At 41.2% G+C, this 25,505-nt stretch overlaps 1 long non-coding RNA gene across 1 annotated transcript in view; it reads right to left on the bottom strand.

The window, feature by feature from the left end:
- The window catches only part of LOC138489655 (uncharacterized), a 55,786-nt gene extending 30,997 nt beyond the window's left edge, over nt 1-24,789 (bottom strand). The window contains exons 1-2 of the long non-coding RNA XR_011274853.1: nt 24,721-24,789; nt 8,825-8,886 (exon numbers count right to left, since the gene is read on the bottom strand). This is a non-coding gene — a long non-coding RNA (uncharacterized lncRNA). The remainder of the gene's footprint in view (nt 1-8,824; nt 8,887-24,720) is intronic.
- Between the last annotated feature and the right edge of the window lie 716 nt (nt 24,790-25,505).

The raw sequence follows: 25,505 nt of genomic DNA, 5'->3' as shown, positions 1-25,505 counted from the left end.
TCAAATGTATCAAATCGTGGCTTTTTCAGTAGCTCCTGACCACGGACTAATCCCAATGGATGCACAGAGCACAATTCACAGTACTGCCCTACTATTAAATGAAATGACGGCAGCCCAAACATGGGCTGCAAACTTCTAATGCCGTTAACGGTTTGTCTCCATGAAATGCGCTGCCAGTAACTACATTGTTGCTGGAAGCCTCTCATACATTAATGCCGGGTGCGCACTCCTGAGACTTATGTATTCAAGGGGGCTGGACAGCGCGTTACAATACATTATATTTATAAACCGCAGCTATGGGCCCATAGGCATGAAGGCGCTAACAAAAAAATACAAGACATAAAACGAAAGAGGGTGCCTATACTAGCCTAAACCAATCCTATCTAGGATGGTCACAATAAATTAACTACTGGCAATATAATTCCTAGACAGTGCTACCCCGAAATCCTGTTTATGAAAAAAGAAAGGTTTTAAGTTCTTTCTTGAAAGCAGCCAGAATTTTAAGTTTGCGCAGGGAATCTGGAAGTAGGTTCCATAGGATGGGAGCTTTGAAAGCAAAAGCCCCATTCTCTGCTTTTGAGGGTTTTGGTCTGAGTTGCTCCAGGAGATTATGAGCACCGGATCTTAACGCTCTGGTGTTTACTTTATCATTGATGTAACACTGAAGATATGGAGGCATCATTTGCATTCTACATTTGAATGTTATGACCAGTGTTCTGAATTTAATTCTGGCCTCCACTGGAAGCCAGTGAAGCCCCCTCTTGGCAGCAGAAACATGTTCGCGCCTGGAAAGCCCCACTACAACTCTCACAGCCCAATTCTGCACCTGTTGTAGTTTCAGTAGAGCCAACTTACTGATACCTAGTAGAGGGCTACAACAATAATCTAGTTTGAACCCTATTATCGCTCTTGCTATAGTTTCAGCGCTTTTCTGAGATATAAGGGGCCTCAGGTGTGACAGCAGTTTAACATAATATACTGATGAAGACACAACCGAGGATATGTGTGCTTTCATGTTGAGAGACTGGTCGAGGGTAACGCCCAAAATGTTCGTTTTTGGAAGTGGGCATGTGATATCGTCCCCCAGCGTAAAAGAGCTGTAGGCATGATTTAAGACCTTCAGTGAGTGTGGGGAACCTACAATCATTAACTCAGTCTTAGCCCTATTCAACGCCAGATAATTATTCAGCATCCAGTTTTCGATCAAGCTGAAGATTCTGGTCACTTCCAGCTTGTCCAGTTCATGAGAACCAGTTAGATGGACCACACATTGGGTGTCATCAGCGTAATTTGAAAAAATGACACCCTCCTCTCCAACATGTAGAAAAACGGTGCCATGAAGAGATTGTAGATACATGGTGAGGTGCTAGCTCCCTGTGGAACTCCATAGAGAACTGGAATTGAGTCAGCTTCTGTGTTATCCGAACAGACACTACTGTGTCTTTGTTCTAAAAAGGAAGCGATCCAAGCAGCGGCCTGGTTGGAGAAGTTAGCCACTTCCTTGAGCCTCATGTTCAGTAGAGTGTTCGATTAAATCAAAGGCTGCAGATTGATCCAATGATATGATCAATGAGAGCCCACTCTTGTTCATTTGTGTTAATAACCTAGATTTTAACTCCAGAAAAGAGGTCTCAGTTCCGAACTGTTTTCTGAAACCTGATTGATGAGAGTGCAGTATGGGATGTTGATTCAAGTGTTTGGCAATCTGATGGTAAGCCACTCTACCAAGAATTTTCAACAAGAATGGAGTATTTGAAATTGGGCGGAAGTTCAAAGGATTATCTCTTGACAATCCTGGTTTCTTGATGATAGGGGTAACTTTAGTTTGTTTTAGTTCCAAAGGTACTTTCCCTTCCTTAAGTGATGCGTTAACAAAGATACAGATTGCTTTAACTAAGGATGGAGCACAGAATTTGATAATCGTATAAGCACATGCATCACCTCTGCATTGTGATGGTTTCATCTGCCCTATTATTTTTTCAAGTTCAGTTTCAGTTATTGAATGAAAATTGAAAATGGGATTATCTGGATTCCTTATAAAGACATTCGGTGTCGTAATATTCGAGGAAGCCGAAATCTGATTCTTTGTTTCCAGCATAATTGCTCAGATATTATTCAGCTTACTTTGCAGACCATTTTGGATTAGTTGACACCAGTCCTTATTGTTTGTTTCAGCTAAGCCCAGAGGGGCAGGCGTACATTCCTGTTCCTTTAAAGTGCTAAACAATTCTTTAGTGTCAGAAACAGCATTGCTTATGCAAGTGTTCTGATAGTTTCTCTTAGCCAAAAGTATAGCATTTTTATAGTCCAGGGCAGCTGTCTTATAAGAGGTTAGTGAGACTGGGTTGGGGTCCCGTTTCCAAACGTAGTAGGATTTCATCGAGACTGATTTGAGTTTTCTCATTTCCTCAGAAAACCAGGTCTTTTTATTGTTGTTGTCTTTACGTATCTTTTTGTGTTTAAGTGGTGCTAGTTTATCTGAAATGCTAGCCAAATTGGTAGTAAGCACAGTGACCATATCTTGAACTGTCAGAGCTTTTTCAGATGCAAAATCATGTCTATTGCCAATCATAAGTTCTATGTATCTTTGCTCTATTGTCCAGCCCCTCCTGAAATGCTCAGGTATATTCTTTAAAGGATTGCTTACTACTTGTATGCTTTTTTCAACACAACCTGCCGTTTATCTCGCTCTTTCTCCCTGCTTCTGCTCAGTGCCTGTTAATAATTTACTCAAATCTATTTATGGCTTTAATTGAGAATGTTAGTTTCTCTCATCTGCCACAGGTAACAAGATCACTGTAAGACTTTACTCACTTTAAAGCATTTTTCACCTTCTAGCTGGAAATCTATGAAGCACACCACATAGCTTAAGGTAATATGCACTATGCATCAAGCTAGTGTGCCAGTGGTAAGATTGGACCCATTCTCCAATGCGGCTACACACCTCTCTGAGGATTATCTGGCTAATATATGGTTGGAAAGGAGACTTCACACTGTGGCCACGGTCCTCCATGCTAACCTATAAGCGATTAGCTTCAAGCCGCTTGTGAGAAGACCCAGCCACACAACTGGACACACACTTAACTAACTTTTCTGAAATGGAAAGCTCACAACGGTGGCCCCTTCTTCACACTCCCTTGCAATACAGGTCAGGATCTTCGCCCCTTGACATTATTCAGAGTCAGTTTATTAAGACTCCACCCGAGGCTAAAAGAGCATGGAAAGACGTCACACTGAAGGATCTATACACAGCATTAGCCGCCTCGAACCTGGATAACAGACTTCATGAATGGGTAACACACACCCTTGACAAGATGGTTCCAAATGAACCATTTAAACATTCAGAACACCAATATGCAGCAAGAGGGTATGCGACAAACTTTCCCAAACTAAAAAATGAACAGAAAGATGGAACAATCTACAGCAAAAACAATTGAAGCACAGACAAACCCCACAGCCCTAACAACGGGAGTTCTATTTGGAGAAAACCCTTCAAAGACAAGAAAGCCTACTATACTAGAAATCCCACTAAATGGATCAAGAACAGGAACCACAAAAAGAAATGTTCAAACGTATCCAGAGAAATGTTAAAAGATATTCAGGAGATATTGAACCCAAGGACGAGCAGAAACAAACTGATTGATATCTTTAAAAAAAATAACTCTGCATCACCATCTCATCCTACTTCATAAATAAAGTGACAGAAATACAGATGACCACTTGGACCATGAGAACAGACCCAGGCTCAACCCGACTGCTTTGCATCCCTGCATCTTGACATTAGTTTGGTCATTCACAGAACAGGAATTCTCTCTATTAGTCAGTGCCAGCATCAAGCAAGAGTGCCAACAGATCAAATCCCATCAGACATTAGGAAAACCATCCCGCAGCAACTTGAATTTGCCAACCTCTTTCACCATACCACTGTTCTAGTCACTTGATTGACTGAGCACCCTTCCCCGGGTGTGAATTTACAATTAAACAAGGTAGCCTTGTGACTGTAGTAGAATACATCAGAAAACATCAAAAAGCTGCTTACTTTGATTCTGTGGCTACTAACTTCTGGAACTCCATGTTCTGGATACTATGCACAAAGGAGGACTATGTGACCTTTCAGAAACTCCTGAAAATGTAGGTGTACACTAGGTCATAGAAGGAAGCATAATACCAATGCTGGCATCTCACAAGATGGGCAAACCTGTCGCTGTGCGACAAACAAGCCAGCAAGAGAAAACATCACCACCTACTCAGGACAACAACCCTGAGCCTGGAAAGTTCAGCAATAGGACATATGTCAGGTTTCCCACCCAACCCCAGTGACACCTGCTTAAAAATCTCAAATAGTTAAATCAACAAGAAAAGCTAATTGAACTAGACTGGCAACAGCACATATCACATTGTACTTAGGATACGATACCTCAACCTGGAAACCTAAGCTGATGAATACATGCCAAGCTGCCTCTTAAACCATCATGAAATAAAACAAACGACATTTCTTTGCTGCAAATTCACATTGTTAGAAGAAATCCCTCCTCATTATAAAAAAGAAAAGAAACGTCTCATATGCTGACTGCTCAGTGCTGATAACATTACTCGCAGACTATCGCACATGCAAGAGAATGCCACTCAGAAAAGCAATCTTAGATGACCAGAATGAAGCAAGAGTGCCTACATCTTAGACCACATACACCAAGCATTAGAATGTACACACAGCAGTGGCCCAGCCTCTTGAACAACCACCCCAAATACATACCCATCATTATCCACTTTGCCCACCATCCCACCACATTATAACCCCCAGAATACCCATTCTTTTGGACATAACTCTTTTGCAAACAACAGAGTCAAAGAACAACAATACGGCTCCCCCATAGCCACACGAGCACCAACTGCCCTAACCCTACTCCCCTAAAATGTTACTAGTGCACAGATAGCACAGATAATTTGTGCTCTCAATCTGCACCAATCAACCTCCCCACCCCCCAAGGTTTCACATTGTGTATATCCTTCTCTAACCCCTACCTCCAAACCCAGTCCATAACATACAGGACCGAGCGCCACAAGGCTGGGAAAATGGCAGAAGTTGTCCTGTCCAAGAACCATTTACTTTCATCAGAAATGCCCAAGGCTACACCAGAGCAGACTCAGAAAACACTAGCTAGTACCCTGTTCGGGTGGTAATGCACTGGCAGGTGGATGAATTGGCTTAAATTGACCCTGTACACATTTGAGGTGATACAAGGGATATCTCCAATGTCTTCATGCTCCTTGACATCCTTGACACCGTGTAATTGATCAGAGATCCAGATATTGTTCTGAACCCCAAATATGCTCATTTTCAAACATAGCTGCCACTACTCTGAAAAGACATATTTATTATAATCAGGTTATTTGGGACCCCACAAAACTGTCCAGACTTCAAAGAAGTGGGGTATCAAAATTGCATAAAGTTCCTCTTATAAGAAACCGATAACATTCACAGGTTCCTCACCTATCTAAAATGCACATACTTCTCGGATGCAATAAGTGATTTCTTCTCATAGCTGCTACATCACAAATTCATGTCAGTTTCACATTGTTCATCTTTGCAATCCCTACAAATTGGTGAGGATATGAAAGATACTTTTTGAAGGTATTTTGTAGCCTTATCGACAGAGGGATGGGTTATTATTGCTGTATATTAACCTGCCACCAAGTTATGGTCCCAAGCGAAGCTGAGGGCCATAAGTTGTGGAAGGGTCATTATCCCAAGAGATTCTGCCTGAGGTCTATAAGGATATTAGTACATTGTGTTAGTAACAATACATGTTTTGGAGTTTTGGTGGTGACATAATAACGTTACTTTAATATTGAGTGAACTAAATAGACAAGCTGAGTAAAAACCTGCCTCTCCCTTATCCAGTGGTGGATGTCCAGTACATGCTTCAAGCTCAATCACCACAAGACCGAATTCCTACACCTCAATAACAACACTGAACACCCAGACATACAGACCTGGCTATCAACCATGTACCTTGAGGGCTTCACACCCGAGCTCACCTCCTGCGCTAAGTCCCTTGGGTTCCACAAGGACAAACACCTCTCCTTCAAGACACACATAGTTAAGAAAACTAAGACAGCTTGGTAGCAGCTCTCCCTCCTGTGGAAAGTCAAGCCCTTCCTCCCTCTGGAGAGCTTTAGATCCACGTTCAAGCACAGGTCCTATCCAACCTAGATGGGGGTAATGCCCTCCTCAAAAGCCTCCCATCATCCTCTCGTGTGCCCCTGAGAAGTGTCCTACATGCTACCCCATGCCTCATTAAGGGTCTTCGCAGATGCGACCACATAACCCCGGGCTTCATCGACCTTCACTGGCTCCCACTACATGCACAAATCACCTTCAAGTCTTGCTGCATTAACTATAAGGCAGGCATCTTCAAGTCACCCAGCTATCTCACAGAGAATCTGAGCATTTCCGGTGGACAGTGCACCACTAGAAGCCAGGACACATGCAGACTTGAAATCCGTCGCTGCAAAATGGAAAGGACCGAAAACGAGCCTTCTCTGCGTACGCCCCAAGATTATGGAACTTCCTCTCTGTCAGCATTAGAATCGCCCACACGCTCCTACAATTCAGAAAAGAACTCAAGACCCACATCTTCAAGGAGTGTCTCCTTCTCAACACCTAGGCCAACACGTCTCCCCCTGCACCTCCTGACTTGCTAGATACCGTCCGGCCCTCTCCTACCCGCTACCCTGTACAGCTGTACCCCTCCTCTGTCTCCCTCTCTATCTTACCTCCCGCTGTATATATGTTATGTTGTTACCTCTGAAAACCAAAATGTTGCTTCTCAAAGCTAGGGCCGCGCTCAATAAATACCATAATATTAATAATAATAATAATAATAATTTGCATGCATTTGGCATCATGTAAAATAAATCAGTTCATTAAGTAAATACATATTCCCATTCTCTTTGGTGTGTTAAATAGGATTTTGCCACAAAAATGGTCCTCCCAGAAAGGAAGTGTCTTGTTGAAAGAAACCTTGGCTGGGAATTGCATTGTGGTTTCCTGGCCTGCTTTTCAAATCCAAATGTTCATAATGCAGTCAATACCAGAGCATTGACTGGGCTCTGAACATTCTGATTGGTTAGGATGAGGTCAAGAATGATCTCTGTGTGGTGCGAATACCTGGTTTAGCTAACAACGACACAGATTTGCATATGCTTGTTAGTCCTCACTACTGGTTGTATGGAGAATTAAACTACACTGGAGTTGTCATAGAAAGTATCGGAGGTGAGTACTATGCCTGCCTTTACCGATACTGGAATGAGGCAAAACATTTTTGAAAAAGTTGCTGCTGCACCTCTTTTCAACTTAAGACATCTAGAATAGTTTATTCACGTCTTGCATGTGCAGTTATAAGCCCTAGTTTAAATGTCTGGGTCCTCCACAATCCTATAACAATATTGCCAGACAGTGTCAAATTCTGTGAATGTCTCCTTATGGCCAAGGGGAAGGATATCATTTTTGACATACCCAAGGATGATCAATGGGTCTTGTTTAAGTGTGGAGACCATTCCACCTAAGGTCTTTGCTTTGCTCTTAGAAGGAATAACAGACCTGAACCTTTTCATGCTGCTAATGCTCCTATTGCTGGTCGTTTCCATCTGATTTCAGGGCCCTGATTCCTTTCTACATAGAGATGTGTCACTAAGGGGGGAGCCACATCTTGGGTTCACGGTAGCAACGCAAGCAGGTTCTTTCGGTCTTTCTAAGAGTTCCAACAGCCTTCTGTGTCCATGGCAAATGTAAATCCAATTGCTTACTAATGATGGTTGTGGCAGAGCCAGCAGTGCATATGTGTAATCATCTTGATTTGGAACATATTGTACTTGAAAATAACACATTTAATGAACTGAGAAGAAAAATAACAACAACCTTTCTTCCGAAATAAGCACGAAACATAATGTAAAACGTTAAATAATTACCTTGAAATTAAGTATTTTGAACCCTGAAATTGATATTAACCTCACTACACCCGCCCCTATTTTAATGTCACTTGTTTCATCCCATTTTTCATACAGAACTTCGTACTCACTTTTTCAATCTCTCATCCTCAATTTGTCTTTGAGGACACTTGGTCGGCAACTGGATTTTTGGCATGAAAGCAGGAAAAAATGCTTTTCTTGGAAACCAGGCAGGAATTTTGCCCTGCAACCTCTTGGCGTTCCTCCGCTGTAAAACATAGGCTTGTTTCTTTGATGGGTTTATATGGTAGAGCGGTGGTACGGATCAGAATATTTGAATTTACCACCCCATCTGCTTCACCAGAGAAATCCCATAGCATCTCTGCCCACATGCAATGTTGTTTTGGAATGAGATGCTCAGGATTCGTATGGAATTCTCCTGCTTTTAGCACCTGGAATTCATATAATTGCCTCCAGACAGGCACGTACACAAGGGGAGGTTTTTACAATCGCTCGCATAATGAGGAGTTAAATGTATGGAAACCTGGACAAATTGGATTTCAGTGCATATTTACACGTAAGAATTGCATGGAGCGGACTTGCTTTAGTAAGTTGCCCCGTCTGCGCAATTTGGAGGGACTTGGAAAATGACCCCAAGAGGTGATGAAGACATGTTTGAACTCCAATAAATGTATATTAAATTGAAGATTGATATTATATTCTCTTTGCCCTGGCTAAAATTTAGAAGTTTATGATAGATCACAAACCTTAATACCTGACAATTTCCTCCAAGAATGTAGAGGTGATGGTGGTTTAGGGAACCATTTGTGAACTATGCCCCTTACTCATTTTATCTAAAATTGACAAGACTCACATTTTATGTTCGGCCATATCATATGCTTGGTGACGCAGCCTTTCTTCTTCCTGCTCAACCTCCTGCAAAAGAGATTAGAGAGAAGTGTAAGAACAAACTACAAGTGGTAGGAAAAAGGAATACTGAAAAAAAGGAGAAAGACAAAAAAGAAATACAAACATAGAAAAAAATAATATAATAAAAACGAACAGAATCATGGTGTCATTAGAAAACGCTTTTTGCCTAGATAACATTTAGTGGTAAGTGTTTTCAGCCATTCCCCATAATAATTAGCAAATAACGAGACCAATCATGCAATTCTAAAGCACTTCTGAGGCAGTTCATTGGTCAATATATTACTCAGCTCTGTACGTACAGACAGCACACCATTTCTTACTCACCAAGAGTCACTTCTCACTATTCAATGGCTAGTGGCTTGTGCACATTCTGCATTCTGGCGTTCTTCATGGCCTGTTTATATACCGATGTAGTAATTGGATGGTTTTTGTAAAGCACCCACAGTAAAGGAATCTTATGGTCTGATATCGGGGACAACAGTGGGCCTATTCAGTAGAAAACGATCATTGTAATATATATTTGCTAATTCAATAATAGTCAACGTGCCATCTGAACTGCTTAAATGGCTTGTTTGTTTGGGGTGAACACCCCCTTTTGGGGTGAGCCCAAGCCTGATTTGTATATGGTCTTTCCCCTTTCTATAATAGCTTGGCGGGCTAAAGAACGATGGTCTGGAGGTGATATCCATGCCATTGACCTACTGTAGTGTAGAGCAACATTTGAAAATGGTGCACTTTTTTATCACCCTGAATCGTTGTTTAATTGACAAATATTAATCATATTGTTGCTCGAAAATTGACTTGTCATGCGGTGTAGTATTGCATATTACATCTAACTATGATGTAGTGAGGATTCTGGAAGGAGAATGCAGGGAATGGAATGGAGAACAGAGGAGCTGGCGGTTGGAGTAGCTGAAGGACCCTCTGTTTGCCGCTTCGTTCATATCCCGATATATATAAATATTCTATGCACATATTAATACATAACAAAGTAATTTGTTTAATAATATTCGTCAAATAGTTGCCCCAATTCTTCACATGGCGTTGAGGATCTTTGGCCCATCAGCGTACACAATCTGGCCAAGGATCTGATCAGTTCGAGTGACAGCGCAGAATGGGAAAGGAAAGAAGAATAGCAACCAGCACAGTTTGACTGCGTGTAAGCAGCAAGGAGACAGCGAGAAGATACAAAGGTAAAAAAAAGGGGGAATTAATGTAAAGAAAGCAAACTCACAGTTTTCTAACAAAGCTTCTGCCTCATATGAAAAGCTCAGTGCTAGCTGAATTAAAGTAAAGGACCCTGCAATGACGTCACATACATCAAATAAGTGCGGCCATCTTTGAAGCACTGTTACGTTGCCGTGACTAGTGAGTAACCGACGCCCATGAATATATGCGGCGCGTTACGTTACGCCAATTAAGTTAATATATTCACCCCCACATTCCAAGCAGGCAAATCACGTGTCCACGAATGCGGAAACTAGGAACGGACAAGAAGGATAAAGATTACCATTACATGATCTGCTCTTCTTCGTCACAGTAAAATGAAAAATAAAGATTATCATTACATTATCTGCTCTTCCTCGTCACAGTAAAAAAAAAAGAAAAGAGAGGAGATAAATCATTTAGTTATTGCACTCTACAACAATAACAATAAAACCAAAGCAAATAATACTGACTGTGCATATAAGATACAGTGCAAAGTAAATAAAAATTAAAAAAAGCCGTCAAACATAGAGGAGAATTGAGGAGTGCATAGATAGCAGAAGCATTGATAGGAGTGGTGCTGGAGATCATCTCCATACCAGAAATATGTCAATGCATAGTGTTCCCCCACCAGCCATGTTCTTGGCAGAAGTTGGGGAACCGAACTTGCCGTGGAAAAGATGGCTAAAATCTTTTGAGCATTATGCTACTGTAGTGTGTGGCACAAACTACAGTGTAGAGAGAAAAAGTCACTGCTATTACATTGCTTGGGGCCAGCAGGCCAGGAAAAGTATGAAGATTTACCAGATCTACAAGATGAAGGGGATATGAACGAATACAAAAAATGCATTGCGAAGCTGAACAAAAATTATGAAAAGAAGTTAAGTACTGTACTGGAAAGGTACAAATTTGGCAAAAGGTCACAAGAAACAGGGGAAAGTGTCGAACAATATATAACAAGTCTAAGAAAACTTGCCAAGAATTGTAAATTCAGACACCAATTAGAAGAGAGATTGAGGGATCAATTTATGCTGAAATGTAGCAGTACTAAAATCAGAGAAAGATTGTGGGCAGAAGACGTCCAACCTTCGATGTAGTGTTACGCATTGCCAAAGAAGTAGAACACATGGAAAATTGCGTAAAGACATTGGAAGGGTAAAAAGCCACCTCATTGAAAACAGAACCCATGTCAATGCTATTCAAATTGCACAGCCTGACATTGGAAACAATCATACTTCATCGATGAGGAGACAAGAAGAATTCAAAGCGCAAGGCGCATTCAGGTATAATGGAGATGTGAGAAGTCGAGGATTTGCACGTGTGTACAGTGGATACAACCGAGGATGCTTCACAACTACTCGCCAACCCCAAATTGGTCAAAGAGGCAGAGGAAGGAGCAGAACTTGCTTCATATGTGACAGCCCAACATGCAGGGCCAATATCCCTGAATGCCCTGCTATTCATAAAATTTGCAGGAACTGCAATGGAAGAGGTCATCTAGCCAAGTGTTGCAGGATAGATAAAGGCAATATGAATTGGATCGGTGATGGAGATAATGAGAGGAATATGTTTTTGCTATCAGTGACAATGATAATGATGTGGAATTAGAAAGTCCAAAGACCATTATTATGATAAATGGCACTCCAATAAAAATGATGACGGATTCTGGAGCAATATATACATTATTACCAGAAACCATATGGAAAAAGATTGGTTTAAATGAACCAGACATCAATCCCAGTGCCTATGGAGGAATAAAAATTGACATTATAGGATGGTTCAAAGCCACATTGGCGTTTCGAGACAGGACAACAACTGGAAACGTCTATCAAAAAGAGGTGCATCACCCTTATTCAGCTGGACGCACCAGGCATGACTCAAGGTGCGACTAGATGCCAGTGCAGAAGAATCCATTTATGTTATAGAATCAAACGAAATGGCTACAGAAAGAATAAAGGATGAAGTGTTCAGAGATGGAATAGGATGCGTAAAGGGTGTCACACACCACATGCAACTCAGAGAAAAGTGCAAGCCAGTTGCCCAAACGTTAAGGAGTGTTCTGTTGGCCATGAGAGAAGAAGTAAAGAAGGAATTAAAAAAGTTAGAAGAACAGGGCATAATTGAAAGAATTGATGCTGCAGAATGGGTGTCACCGCTAGTAATTGTGAGGAAGAGCTCAGGAAAAGTCAGAGTGTGCATTGACTTGAGGGAGTTAAACAAATGTATTATTCCAGAAAGACACCCATTGCCAAATATTCAAGAACTATTGTCGATGATAGGATCAGCTAAAGTATTTAACGTTAGATCTCATGTCTGCATAGCATCAAGTTTTGTTGCTTAAAGACTCAAGACTTATAACTGCATTCATTATGCCTGAAGGATTGTATCAGTATCGGAGGATGCCATTTTTTTTCAAGATGACCTTCTCATATATGCTAAAGATCAGCAAGAACATGATAGAAGACTAGAGAAAGTATTAAGGAAGTTACACAAAGTAGGCATGACTCTTAGCAAGGAAAAATCAAAGATTGATAGAAAAGAAATTGAATATTTGGGTCATGTCATATCAAAAGAAGGGATTGCACCCAAACCAGATTTGATGTCAGCAATAGAAAGGATGGCCATTCCAAGCAATAAAGAGCAGCTACGGACATTCTTAGGCATGGCCGAATATTATTCAACGTATGTGAGGAAATTTGTTGATCATACAGCTGTGTTGAGAGACCTCACGTAAATGAATAAAAAATTTGAATGGAGTGAAGAGTGTGAAAAAAAGTTGAAATACATCAAGAATGCTTTGGGAACAGTACCAGACTTGAAAAAGTATGTAAGGGGACAACGTACAATGATTACAACAGATGCCAGCAATGTTGGGCTGGGGGCAGTGTTAACACAATTAAATGAAGGGGAAGAGAAAATGATAGCATTTGCTTCACGATTACTGAAAGGAGCAGAGAAAGCATACGCGACTATAGAAAGGGAAGCATTGGCCATTGTATGGGCGGTTAATACATTTAGAAGTTTTGTGTGGGGAACAAGTTTTGAAATACATATTGACCTCAAGCCACTTGTTGAAGTGTTCATGACTAAAGGATTGGCTAAAGTATCAGGGAGAATAATGCGATGGGTTTATAGAATGCAAGAATTTGATGTAGTAATAAAATACATTCCTGGTGTGAAGAACTATGCTGCAGATTGTCTGTCCAGATTAACAAACTCTCAGGAGGAGAGTGAAGGAGTAGAAGAACAACAAGAGATGATTTGTGCGCTTCAAGATACAGCCATTTCCAGAGATGAATGGTTGGAAGGGATGATCAAAGATGCTAAAATTAAGTTTGTTATCGAAAATATTAACAGAAGAACTGTTCCCAGTAGTAAAGTTCAAGAAGCGGGAGTTCAAGGGTTTTGGAGTGTCAGAGATGAATTAAGTATCCAGAATGAATATCTGCTCAGGGGGGACAGATTGATTCCACCTGAGGGTATCAGAGAGAAGATAACAGAGTTAGGACATGAAGCACACCAATGAATCTCCAAAACGAAGAATAGAATAAGAAATACATATTGGTGGCCGGGCTGTGATGCACAAATCGAAAGGAATGTTAGAAACTGTATCCTTTGCAATAAATCTGACAAAAGCTGTGTGGTTGAGGAATATCCTATGGTAATGACTGATATACCTGATAGACCATGGAAGAAAGTGGGTATAGACATTGTAGGTCCTGTGTGGAGTGATGGGTGTCAAACATTTTGTATTGTAGTGATTGATATGCTAACTAGGTTGGCAGAAGTAAAGATGTTGTTGTCAAGTGTTACGTCTAGAAATGTCATTGCATTTCTAGAAGAAGTATGTGGTCGGGAAGAGTATCCGGAAATTATGTTGTCTGATAATGGTTCCCAGTTTATATCCAAGGAAATTGAAGAGTATTTAAAATGGAAGTCCATTACTTATGCTACCAGTGCCATTTATCACCCCCAGACGAAATGGCATTGTGCAAAGATATAATAAAATACTCAAGGGTGCTATTAGATGGGCATGGTCGAATGGAAAGGATTGGAAAGAAGTAGTTAGAATGACTGTTATAGTGCATAGATTCACTCCACATAGTACGACAGGAATGTCACCTTTCAGGGTTGAGTAGGGGCAAGAAAGCAACCACCAAGTTAGTTCCAGGGTGAATGTGTGATGTGCTAGGTATGGAAGTGTCGACCAATGATGTTGAAGCCAAGATCAGGAAGAGACAAAGGGCCTCATTACACGGAAGGCGGTAATCCAGGGTGCTATTAGCACCCTGGACCATGCCGGTAAATTACCGGCACCGCCTTGGCGGAAAGGGGATTTACCGCCCCATTCCAAGGTTGGAGGGGCGGTAAATCCCCTTTCCGCCATTGCCCTTCCCCATTCCCATTTCTGCCCCATAGGGCTCTATGGGAATGGGGAAGGCGCTAATTACGGCACCGCAATTTTGCGGTGCCGTAATTAGCTCCGAGGTCCCTTAGCGGGTTGGTTTTTAACGCCTGCAAGAAGCAGGCGTTAATTCCTCCAACCCGCAAAGGGACCTCGTAGTACGGCGGTAAGGGTTAACGGTCACCGTTGCCATTAACGGTGACCGTTAACCCTTACCGCCGTCCGTGTAATGAGGCCCAAAGTATTAATAAGGCATGGCATGATAACAGGAGATTTAGGGTCAATAAGGGGCCCTATATAGGATGTTATGTGAGGACTAAACTACCAGAGACATTGAGGACGAAAGGGAGCAAGTGGTCGAATCCCATTAAAGTAATTGAAGTATTAAAACACGCAGTGAGAACTCAAGATGGGAGAGTATGGAACAATGGTTGTGTAATGGTGATGACAAATTGTAGTAATGTTAAGGATGTGGAAGGAGTGGATGTAGATAAGGATATAGATAAGGATATGATGAGTCATGATTTATCCTTTCCATTAAATTGAACACATATACCAGTGGCAGTACAATCTTCAAGATCAAGGTTTGGAAGGAACTATCGGAGACCCAGTCATGTGATGGACTTTAGTGAATGAGGAAGGTCTTGTGGAAGAAGAGGGATGTGTAGTATTGCATATTACATCTAACTATGATGTAGTGAGGATTCTGGAAGGAGAATGCGGGGAATGGAACGGAGAACAGAGGAGCTGGCGGTTGGAGTAGCTGAAGGACTCGCCGTATGCCGCTCCGTTCATATCCCCTTATATATTAATATTCTATGTACATATTAATACATAATAAAGTAATTTGTTTAATAATATTCGTCAAGTAGTTGCCCCAATACTTCGGCTGATCCAGCCATGTTTTGGGCTGTCTTTTCGCTTTGCCATTAGGTGTTTCCTTGTCTGTTTTAAGGGGATCATCATGCCTGCTCACGCATGCCCTTTCCACTACGCACTCACGCGCACCATTTTCAAGCACATAAGTGCTTGAGAGCATATCATTGCCAGATCATTGGTGGGCCAGAGCTTCAAAATGGCTGGGTGAAGCGAGAAGTCATATGTGCATGTCTTGAGTCTCATCACTGGTGCTCCCATTTTTTACATTTTCTTTCTTTCTAGTTCAGCCATTTGACAAGATATGCATTAAGGTCTCCATTTCAAGGAAGCACTATCCAAAAAATTCAATTTTTCTGAATTTATGAGTAGCGCGCTCATTGTAAAACTAAGTGTTATTTACAAATACTGGGCCTCATTACGACCCTGCAGGTCTGGAAACAAAGGTGGTGGTAAATCCGCCGCCACCGTTGTTTCCGGACCAGCTGATTCCGAGTCCTGCAGGCGGGAGGTGTCACTCCCGCCAGGTCTGACCTGGCAGACTTAACACCACCCGCCTGCAGGCGGACATGGAAACACCGGCTCTTTCATAGACGGAACCAGTGTTTACATGGTCCCCATCCCCATGGAGGCCTAAAGGACTCCATGGGGATGGGGCTTAACAGAAGTCCGCCTCCAGAATTACCGGGTCACCGGGATTGTAATGACCCGGTGATTCCAGCAATCACGGAGGGGGAATGGAATTACCGGTCCGGCAGCAGCCTGCCAGATTTCCTGGCACAGCTACCGCCGGACTCGTAATGAGGCCCACTGTCTGTTTTTACCACCTTCCTAATTATAGGGTTAGTGAAATTATTGCGTGCAGTACTATAACAGTCATGCAGTCATTCATACCATATTATGAATGAATATACTTCATAACCAAAATCCAATTTTTACTTCCAGCAGAGATGGCAGTAAACATGTTAAAACTCATTTTCATTTTTTTCTATATTGAAGCGAAATGCAAGCAGATTGCTACTGTTGCCTTTAGCAACTGGCAATGTTGTAATCAAATGATTTTTTTTTTGTTTTACAATGTTCCTTCCTAAGTTAAAATCTACACACAAGTTTTAATATGTATACTATAAGAGCTTGTGTCAAGTAGCTTAACTGTAAACAGATATTTGCACTTTGAGGTCCTCATTATGAGTAATGTGGTAATGGTAAAACTAGGCGTTATTAACACATACTGGGCCTCATTACGAGTTTGGATGTAGCCATGGAGCTATTAGCTCCATGGCTGCCGGCAAACCAGGCTCCTTTACCGGGTTCCCAGAATGGGGAATTACCGGGCCAATCCGAGTACAGAGGGCCCGGTAATTCCTCCCTCTGGGAACCCGGGCCTTCCCCATTCCCATCTGAGCCCCCATAGGACTCAATGGGAATGGGAGAGGGAGCAAACAAAAGGCCGATTACGAGCTGTTAGCTCCCTCTTCCCCTCGCGGGACCCGGTAACGACGCCTGATTTTACCAGGCGTCCTTACCGGGTCCCGCGAGGGGACCTCGTAATTTCGCGGGACGGGTTTAACGGGTCCGCCTCCATTAGCGGAGCCCGTTAACCCATTCCGCGAACCTCGTATTCAGGCAGACTCTGTTTGACCACATTCATAATTATAAGCCTGGTGAAATTATTGCATGCTGTTTTTTAAAGGCATACAATAGGTAATAATTCCTACTATAATATCAATGAAAATACCTCATAATCCAAATCCAGGTTTTGCCCCAACCCTAGAGATGGAGGTAAACATGTAAACAATTCTACAGAATGTTTTTTATATTTTGAAGGGAAGCGCAATGGCTTAACTTCAATGTAACAAAAAAAGGTTTAGAGAGTGAAAAAGTTGATATCTTTGAAGCTCAACTTCTCACTACCTTTGCAATGTAATGCACAAACGTTTCAGAATGTACCTGTTTGTGCTTAAATAAAGGGGTACAGTAGTGCCACTACAATCAATCCATTTCCTTCTTCGAAATATGGGTGTAAAATAATGCATGTAGATTTCCTAGAATACTGCATGGCATATTTCTGGATATGTACACCTGCAACTGCCAACGTGGCAGGTTGTGTTCTGCCAAGCCTGTAGAAAATCAGAGTTTGTCATTTGACTTTACATGCCCGCCCTTCATCATTCTCGGTGCCTAAACACAGTTGTATTGTTTCATGCAAATCCTCACCCCTATTAGCTGTATAAAACCACATATGTGGAGTCATCTGATGAGGCTTGGGGCATTCTGGGGGCTGGTTAAATCCAAGTACTGTGTAGCGCTACCCACAAGTAGGATCACTCAGAGTCACTTTCCTCTTTCCAACATCTTGTGCAAAGTAGTCTTCCAGGAAGAGGGTGAGGAATCCAAGGGCAGATTGATCCTCATATGGAACAGAACCTTGTAGTGAGCAGTCACACACTGTTAGCCAACATGTATTTTCTAGCACACACATACGCACACGCACACACACACACACATTGTTGCAACACAGAGACCTCGCATTCTGCCAGAATTTTTTCTCATGATGTTACGTAGGAATGATCACCAGGAAGCAGAGAGAGCATCCATAAAACTAGAGGCACAAGGCAATGGCACACACAGGTAAGCGCACTTCTGCTTAACGTGGCCACCTTGGACGTCAAAGCTTTATATATGTCAATCAATCATGACCTAACAATAAAGTCCATAGACTACACGTTCAAAGAAGAATCAGCTTCATACTACCAAGAAGTGGAAATGATCAAGGAGATGTTACAAGTAACCCTGGACTACAACATATTCATCTTTAACATTACATTTTTTCAACAGACAAAGGGGGTAGCCATGGGCACCAAGTAGGCACGTGCTCTGGCCAATTTATTTATGGGCTTCTATGAAGATTTAGTAGTATACATGGATGAAGCATTTTCAGAAAAGGTGGCATTATGGACACGCTACATAGATGACGTTTTACTAATATGGAAAGGAACAACACAGCCGTTTGACGAGTTTACATGGAGGATCAACAAAAAAGACTTTGGGGTACAATTCACAGGAACCTGCAGTGGAAGCACTGTCAATTTTCTGGATTTGACAATCCATGCACTTGGGGATCACCTAGAGATTTACATATAGGAAGGAAACAGAGATTAACTCTACCCTTTACGCAACCAGGTGTCACTTTAAACCAACGATACGAAACATCCCAACAGGAGAGTTTATAAGGACACGCAGGAACTGAAAGGACCAGCACATTTTTGAAGAAGAATGCAAACTATTGACTGAGCGTTTTCAGCAAAGAGGATACACCGACAAAAATATCAATGAAGCATATGAGAGAGCATGTGAACCATCACAGAATCAGACGTTGATCCAAAAGAACAAACAACAAAAGAACAAATACGACAAAGTGGGATTTGTAACCATGTACTGCAACAACTACTATGTGATAAATAGAATCTTGAAAAAACATTGGTATTTACTTGGATTACATCAACATGTACGTGAGCATGTGGAGAAAAATCCACAGATTATCTATAGAAGAGCGAGAACTTTGAAAAATATACTAAGCCTATCATTGCTAACCGAGGAAGAGGAGACACTGGTTAGAACATGGCTTCAGCCTAGCAGGGGTGGATTTAGGAAGTGTGGAACATGCACAATGTGCAAATATGCCTAGAGGAATACAAGTACCTTTACAGACATGAATGAAACAGAAACTAAAATCAGAGATAGCATAAACTGTCAAACGAAATATGTTGTATACGGTATAATCTGTAAATGTGAGAAACTGTATATAGTGAGCACGATCAAGGAATTTAGGACTAGAATAAGAGAGCACCTGGCAACAATAGGTAGCCAGGATCTGAGATTCCCTCTAGCCCAGCATTGGCAGTCGGAACATCAGATGGACAGTAAAAAGGACATTAAATATATAGGCCTACAGAAGGTTAAGCTTGGCAGGAGAGGGGGGGAATAGGGAAATTATGCATAGGCAAGCAGAAGCAAGGCTTATTTGTAAATTTAGGGTCACAGAAATTGGTTTTAACACAGATAATGAAATGGTCTCATTCTTGGAGTGAAGTCTATAATCAAACAAAATGCGAGATAATAGGGTATGCCCTGCTCCCAGGGTCTAATGAGTTACCCAACAACGATATAGGAGAAACAGTATTCATGAGCCAGGTTTCTAAGAATAAAACCCAACTCAATTCTTAAACACAACTGTATCTTGGACGAATGAGTCGAGATAACCATATTGACCAACCAGAATAGATGAACTAGGAGAATGATTGGTACTCGAAGAATAGCTTTACAATAACCTAATAAGTGAGGGCTAGAAGATTGTATGACAAAATAAACTGCACGCTTATTTGTTAACATTGTTCAGTCAAAAATACCTTGTTCCATTGGAAACAAGTAAAATTAATCATGATTCTGATTAAGTTCTAAATGTGTAATCTAGAGAAATGCAGGAGAAATGTGAGCGTTAATCTGAACAACGAAAACGCAAATTGTAATTATTGTAACAATCCCAAACTGACATGCCATTAAGACGCACAGTTCATTTACTAGAACAAAGCATCAGAGATGTGAGTTACAAGCAACTGTAACTAGCAGAGCAATCCAGAATCAGCATAATAGTTCATTCTGAACGCACTAACTAGATAAATGCAAGAGAAATGTAAGTACATGAAAGAAATTAGTTACAAACGATTGCAACTAACATAACAATCCAGAATAGGCATATTAGTTCTGAATGCACTACCTCGATAAATACAAGAGAAATGTGACCGTTAATGAGACCGTTAATTTGAATAACTATAATGTACTTAAAAGGTAATATTTTGAAGTCAGGACACGTCTAATCGCAAAGTGCAACAATAAAATTAACACAAGAAGGATGTGAGTGTATAAATAATAAACTGTAGGAGAGAATTGGGCATATCACTTATAGAACTACTGGAATCCGTAAGCAGGATACCAAAAATGGCGGATGCTAAAACTATGGAAAGTGAAGATGGCATGAACACTGGACGTTGCCAGGGAAACGACTATAAACAACTTAGAGATGGCGTTGGCTGTTCGAGTGAAACACGAGAGCCGACGCGCAGGAAGCATGGAGGAATAGATACGCTAGGTAAGCGCTCGGAAAAATGTGAATCGCTTCGGATTACTGAGCAAACAAAGATACTTCACGAGACATGATCCGAAGGATATAGAGGGGGAATGGGAGTCTTTGATCGCAATGCAAGGCTAATGCAAATATAACATACAATGCGAGCCCAGCGCATTAACAGTAACACATTATACAGACATAGAAATAATACAAGAAACATGAGAAATGTGGGAACGAAAGTATGCAGCACACTAGGAGCGCTTAGATTGATTACCCTAACTCTATACATGAAAGCGTGTGGAAAGTATGCAGCTTATTACTTAGGAAAATAGCTTATCGCTCAGACGAGGAGCACTTAGATTTATTATTTTAACGCTATATATGAAAGTGTGTGGAAAATAATACTGATGTGCCCTGATAATGGGCAACATGAGAAATACATACAAGGCATATATTAGTGGAAGCTACATCACGCATTTGCATTAAACAATATAAACAAACTAAACAAAACTAAATAACAACTAATAATGATGATGATGACATGCTCTAGTGCAGAGGGATTATCCCATTGACACTAAGCAGACTGCACACAAGGACACAGGATTGATGGTAAGCTATCATTCCATGTATATTTAAAATACGAAAATGTGTATAATATGGTAGAAAGGAGTTACCAAGGAACAATGTATGCAAAATGGTTTAACTGACTAGCACACTCTTAACTGTGCCATGTTGGATGGCACAACGCCATTTTGTGTGCACTAAAATAAGGAATATCTGTAATGTGGTAGAGTAAAAAGCGACTGGATATGTTTAAAATGGCCTCCCTGCCCAGTGTAAACCTAGTGGTAGTACATTGTGAAACTACAACGTTTGGAATCGATGCAGACTTAACTGATAACATGTTGCCAATATATTTTTATCAGTTTCTTACATATTTCTTTTTACTTTTCTTTTCTTTGAAACCCTGAACTTCCTCCCTTTCCCCAACCCATTATCTGTCACAACGTTTTAAAATGTATACTTATTTGTGATTTGTTATGAATATGTCAAAATTACATTGGTGATTTACCCTCACTTGAATTAAGGGAACCAATTATGCCCAGATTTGAAAAAGGCGTTAGCATAAAGTCCCTCATTCTAAGTCTCTATAAAAGGCCGTGGGTAAGAGCCGATTGGTACAGCAACCATCGGTTGGACTTTATCCAATTGGCGGCTGTCGGCTCTTTGAAGTGGAAGGGTGTCAATGCTTTCTCTAGATTGTCACAAGCCCAAGTGTGGGGTGTTCTCCCTCAGAAATATTTCCTAAAATAATTAACTGAAATGGTGCATTATGCACTAAGAATGTCCGATTGAATGGATAAAAAAGCCATACAATTTAAAATTAGTTGGATGGGGAGCACATAATAAAATCCAACAGCTGCCAAGACACTAACAGTACACAGGAGAATTTTACAACCTGTTTTAATTTTGGCTATGTCCAAAGAAAGTCATGAGTGCTATTTCAACTATAAATGCCAGCTTTGCCAGTCAGAATATATTTGATACTCAATAGCCAGGATCCTTTACTGACAAGCGGCCTCCCTACAGCTTCCCAGAAATACTTGTATTTCACATAGGGGGAAACAAGTGCAAAACCTGAGGTGAAGCCAGAAGTAGAGGAGCCGAGGCACTTTAGAAAAAAGCACCTTACAATGTGGATTGCACATGCATTGTCAGACGCGCACCATTTGTTGTTGCGCTATCATGGAATGACGTTTGTTCAATTAGGAAAGTGAAGCAATTATTAATTATTTGAAAGTAAACTTTGGAGTATTAAAGGTAGTAATTAATAATTTCTATGAATTGATGCAGCCATGAAGATGATCCGAACGGATGAAAACACATGTCGACACTAGCATTATGAACATACTCATCACCACTGTTATTTTGAAGATTAGCGTGGAACACTAGTACTGTGAAAGTTAAAATATGTAATGTGGTACAATAAAATCAATTGTGATCTAATAATATCTAATTTGGTGCTAGATGATAAAAAGTGTATGTCTGAGAAAGTGATAGAATGTGAATAATTGGTGGAATTCAAAAGAACCACTAAAATAATGGCACCCTTACAAAGAAGGTATCTGCTGATTTATCTATATTTTGTGTTGCAGACCCTTGAATGGCATCCAAGTCCAGAAGTGGAGAGTGATAGAAGCAGGGTATGGCCGTTTGTTATTTTATCCGCTTCCACTTCAACTGTACCTGGGTATAGTCAGTTGCAGATTGTATACCTCTAGGGGATTTGTGGGGTTCAGCAACTACTGCATGATTACGAATCTGACTCCAGAGCCCTCAATGCCTCAACAGTGACAAGACTGAGCTTCTCCTGAAACCCTAAAGAAACTCAATAACCAATTCAGCCACTTCACTATTGACAACATCGAAATCCCAGTCTCTGAAACAGTGAAAAGTGTACTGGAGTGTAAGTGGAGTATACTTAGACTCAAACCTCTCGATGACTTGACAAGTTAATGTCATTGCTTCTGCCGCAGCATAACACGCCAAAGTACTAAATGCAGTCAGACCATTCTTATCCAAGGACAATTGCCTTATCATTGCCAGAGCTATAACACGGTCAAGACTTGACTACTGTAATGCCCTTTTTTCTGGACACATCAGTACAAAACATGGAGAAGCTGCAGATTATCCAAAACAGTGCCCTCCGTGCAGTTGTAGGCATCCCCAAAAGAGAACACATAACTGCCGCCAGGAAACAGGCTCATTGGCTACCCAGCAAATGTGTCAACCAAAAGGCCCCCCCTACCTGTCCCAAAGAATACACAGAGTTGCATCCTCCAGGCCAAATAGAACTCCTTACTCTAACATGCTCACAGTACCTAAAATCAAGCGAGTTAGAGCAGGAGGAGGCAGCTTCCCATACTTAGCAGCCCTGCAATGGAATTCCCTCCCACCGTCCCTAAGAGCTGAAGTATCTCACATGCCTTCTGCAAAGCTGTCAAGACTCTACTCTTGATCTAATCCTGACTATGCGCCATCTGTATAAAACGCTGTTAATATGCCTGCCTGTAATATATGTAATGTTTGTATTAAGTTTGCATTGACTTCAAATACCATTCAGATGTCGCATGTAACTAAGCTCATTACATGTAACAGCGCCTCGATGTCCCAGGGCTGTTTGAACGCTAAATGAATTTAAATTAATTAAATAAATAAATTACCAACTGGGACCTGAAACCAGTGTCTTGAGTAAAGTGATATTGAGGGGAAGGTTTTTCTAATAACTTCTGTCTGTCTGCTTTGTATACTTTGGGGTTGGAGTGGATTTTTTTCAGTTGGTTTTTTTAACTAGTTTTCTCTATTAGGAGACCAAGATGTGGAAGGAGAGGCTAAAGCTGATTAATTCTGGTTTATCAGGCAGTGGATGACATATCTTGAGATGCAGCAAGTCAGTGATCTTGTTGGTGGGTCATTGAGGTTGTGGTTGAGGTTTCTAGTTGACTGATCAGTTGGTGTTTTGCAGGAGGACCGATGTTTTACTGTCTTTTCGTCACTTGACAATGGTGCTGGGATAACGGTCAAGCAATCCTGAACAGGTATTTGAAGTTGTTCAAAAAGATAAAGTTTGAGGATGGGCCGAAGGGATCGTTCCCTGATTGTGTGGTTTTAGTCATTGGTAGGTAGAGGGCATACGCCACTTAGGTCCTGGTGCTGTATAGAGTTGAGCACTGAGGGCAGCTGGCAGCTGGCTGTTGCTATTAGGAATCAATTTGGGCAATGACACACAGGCAGGAGCAGTTTGGGGCAACATAGGAGCTAAATCGCAAGCACACCAAGGAACAATTTCACAATGGGGAGCAACATGCAGTGAGGCACAATTTAGGCATACAATCACAGTGGGACACCAAACTAAGTCACTTGTTCTGTTTATTTCTTTATATTGTGATGCATTGTTTTGTTACTGCTTACTTCTGTGAGTGCTGCTCACTCAGTCTTTTACTGCATTCTGTTACTCTTTAAGCCCCACCCCAGTGTTATTTCTTATGAGTGATCAATGCTGATATAGATTTAATCTTATAGTGCACAATGATTCAAGCAAGCAGAAAACCTAAGGATTGCAAAACACATTGTTATGGTTTGGGTTGGAGCCTCCAGTTTTGCGTAACGTTTTCACTTACAAGCCAACTTAAATTCCGCACTGTTCACTTTCCTATACATTTACCGTTGTCCATTCCTTTTCAGCCACCAGCATCTGTTTCAGAGAATCCAAGCGAGACAGCCTCTAGGAGAGATTGTGAGAATGAACAATGTAAATGACATAGAAGAGGTGACTAGGGGTGGAGAAGCATCCAGCCTGCACGCCAGGAAGGACCTGAATATCCTCCTATTCTAAGTACATCTCGCAAATTGCTGTTCACTCTACTCATCCCTACTTCTCACCCTCCGGAGCACCCCTGCTCTTCCTGCTCACCCGAACTGCCCACTGCTACCATCACACCCTAGCTGTAACCATGTGGTCCATACCCTATGCGCCACACTCAATTGATTTCAGGCTAGGTTTATACTTTATATATTACATAATACACACATACAGACACAGAGGGTGAGTTGTGTTACAGTTCAGGATTACAGATTGATCAGCACCCTTGCCTAATGGTGTGGCCCTTCTACAGGTTATCAGGGTTTTCTGAAGAATAAGGGTCCATATCCAGGGTCTTTTTATCTGTGGATATATTAGGTGATTACCTGGAAAATGATGAGCTGAGCTGCAGACAAGAAATCTCCCGTAAAGTCATCTATGACCCTGCACTCCTCTATGCACAATGCTGACTGGGGAGTCGGATTTTCAAGTTTGGCTCGGCTCATAAACCCAGCAAATAACATAATTTGTTCTGAAATTGATAATATGTTTATTTATATTATACATATTTGTTCAAGATAGCTTGAAAACCGTATCAAATTTTACATGTGGGTCAGAACGCTGAGCCCTACAGTTTAGCTTCTTTA

Source organism: Ambystoma mexicanum, chromosome 9 (assembly GCF_040938575.1).
Source record: "Ambystoma mexicanum isolate Mex_15411 chromosome 9, UKY_AmexF1_1, whole genome shotgun sequence".
Taxonomy (NCBI): Eukaryota; Metazoa; Chordata; class Amphibia; order Caudata; family Ambystomatidae; genus Ambystoma; species Ambystoma mexicanum.
This window is presented reverse-complemented; position numbering and strand designations above follow the sequence as displayed.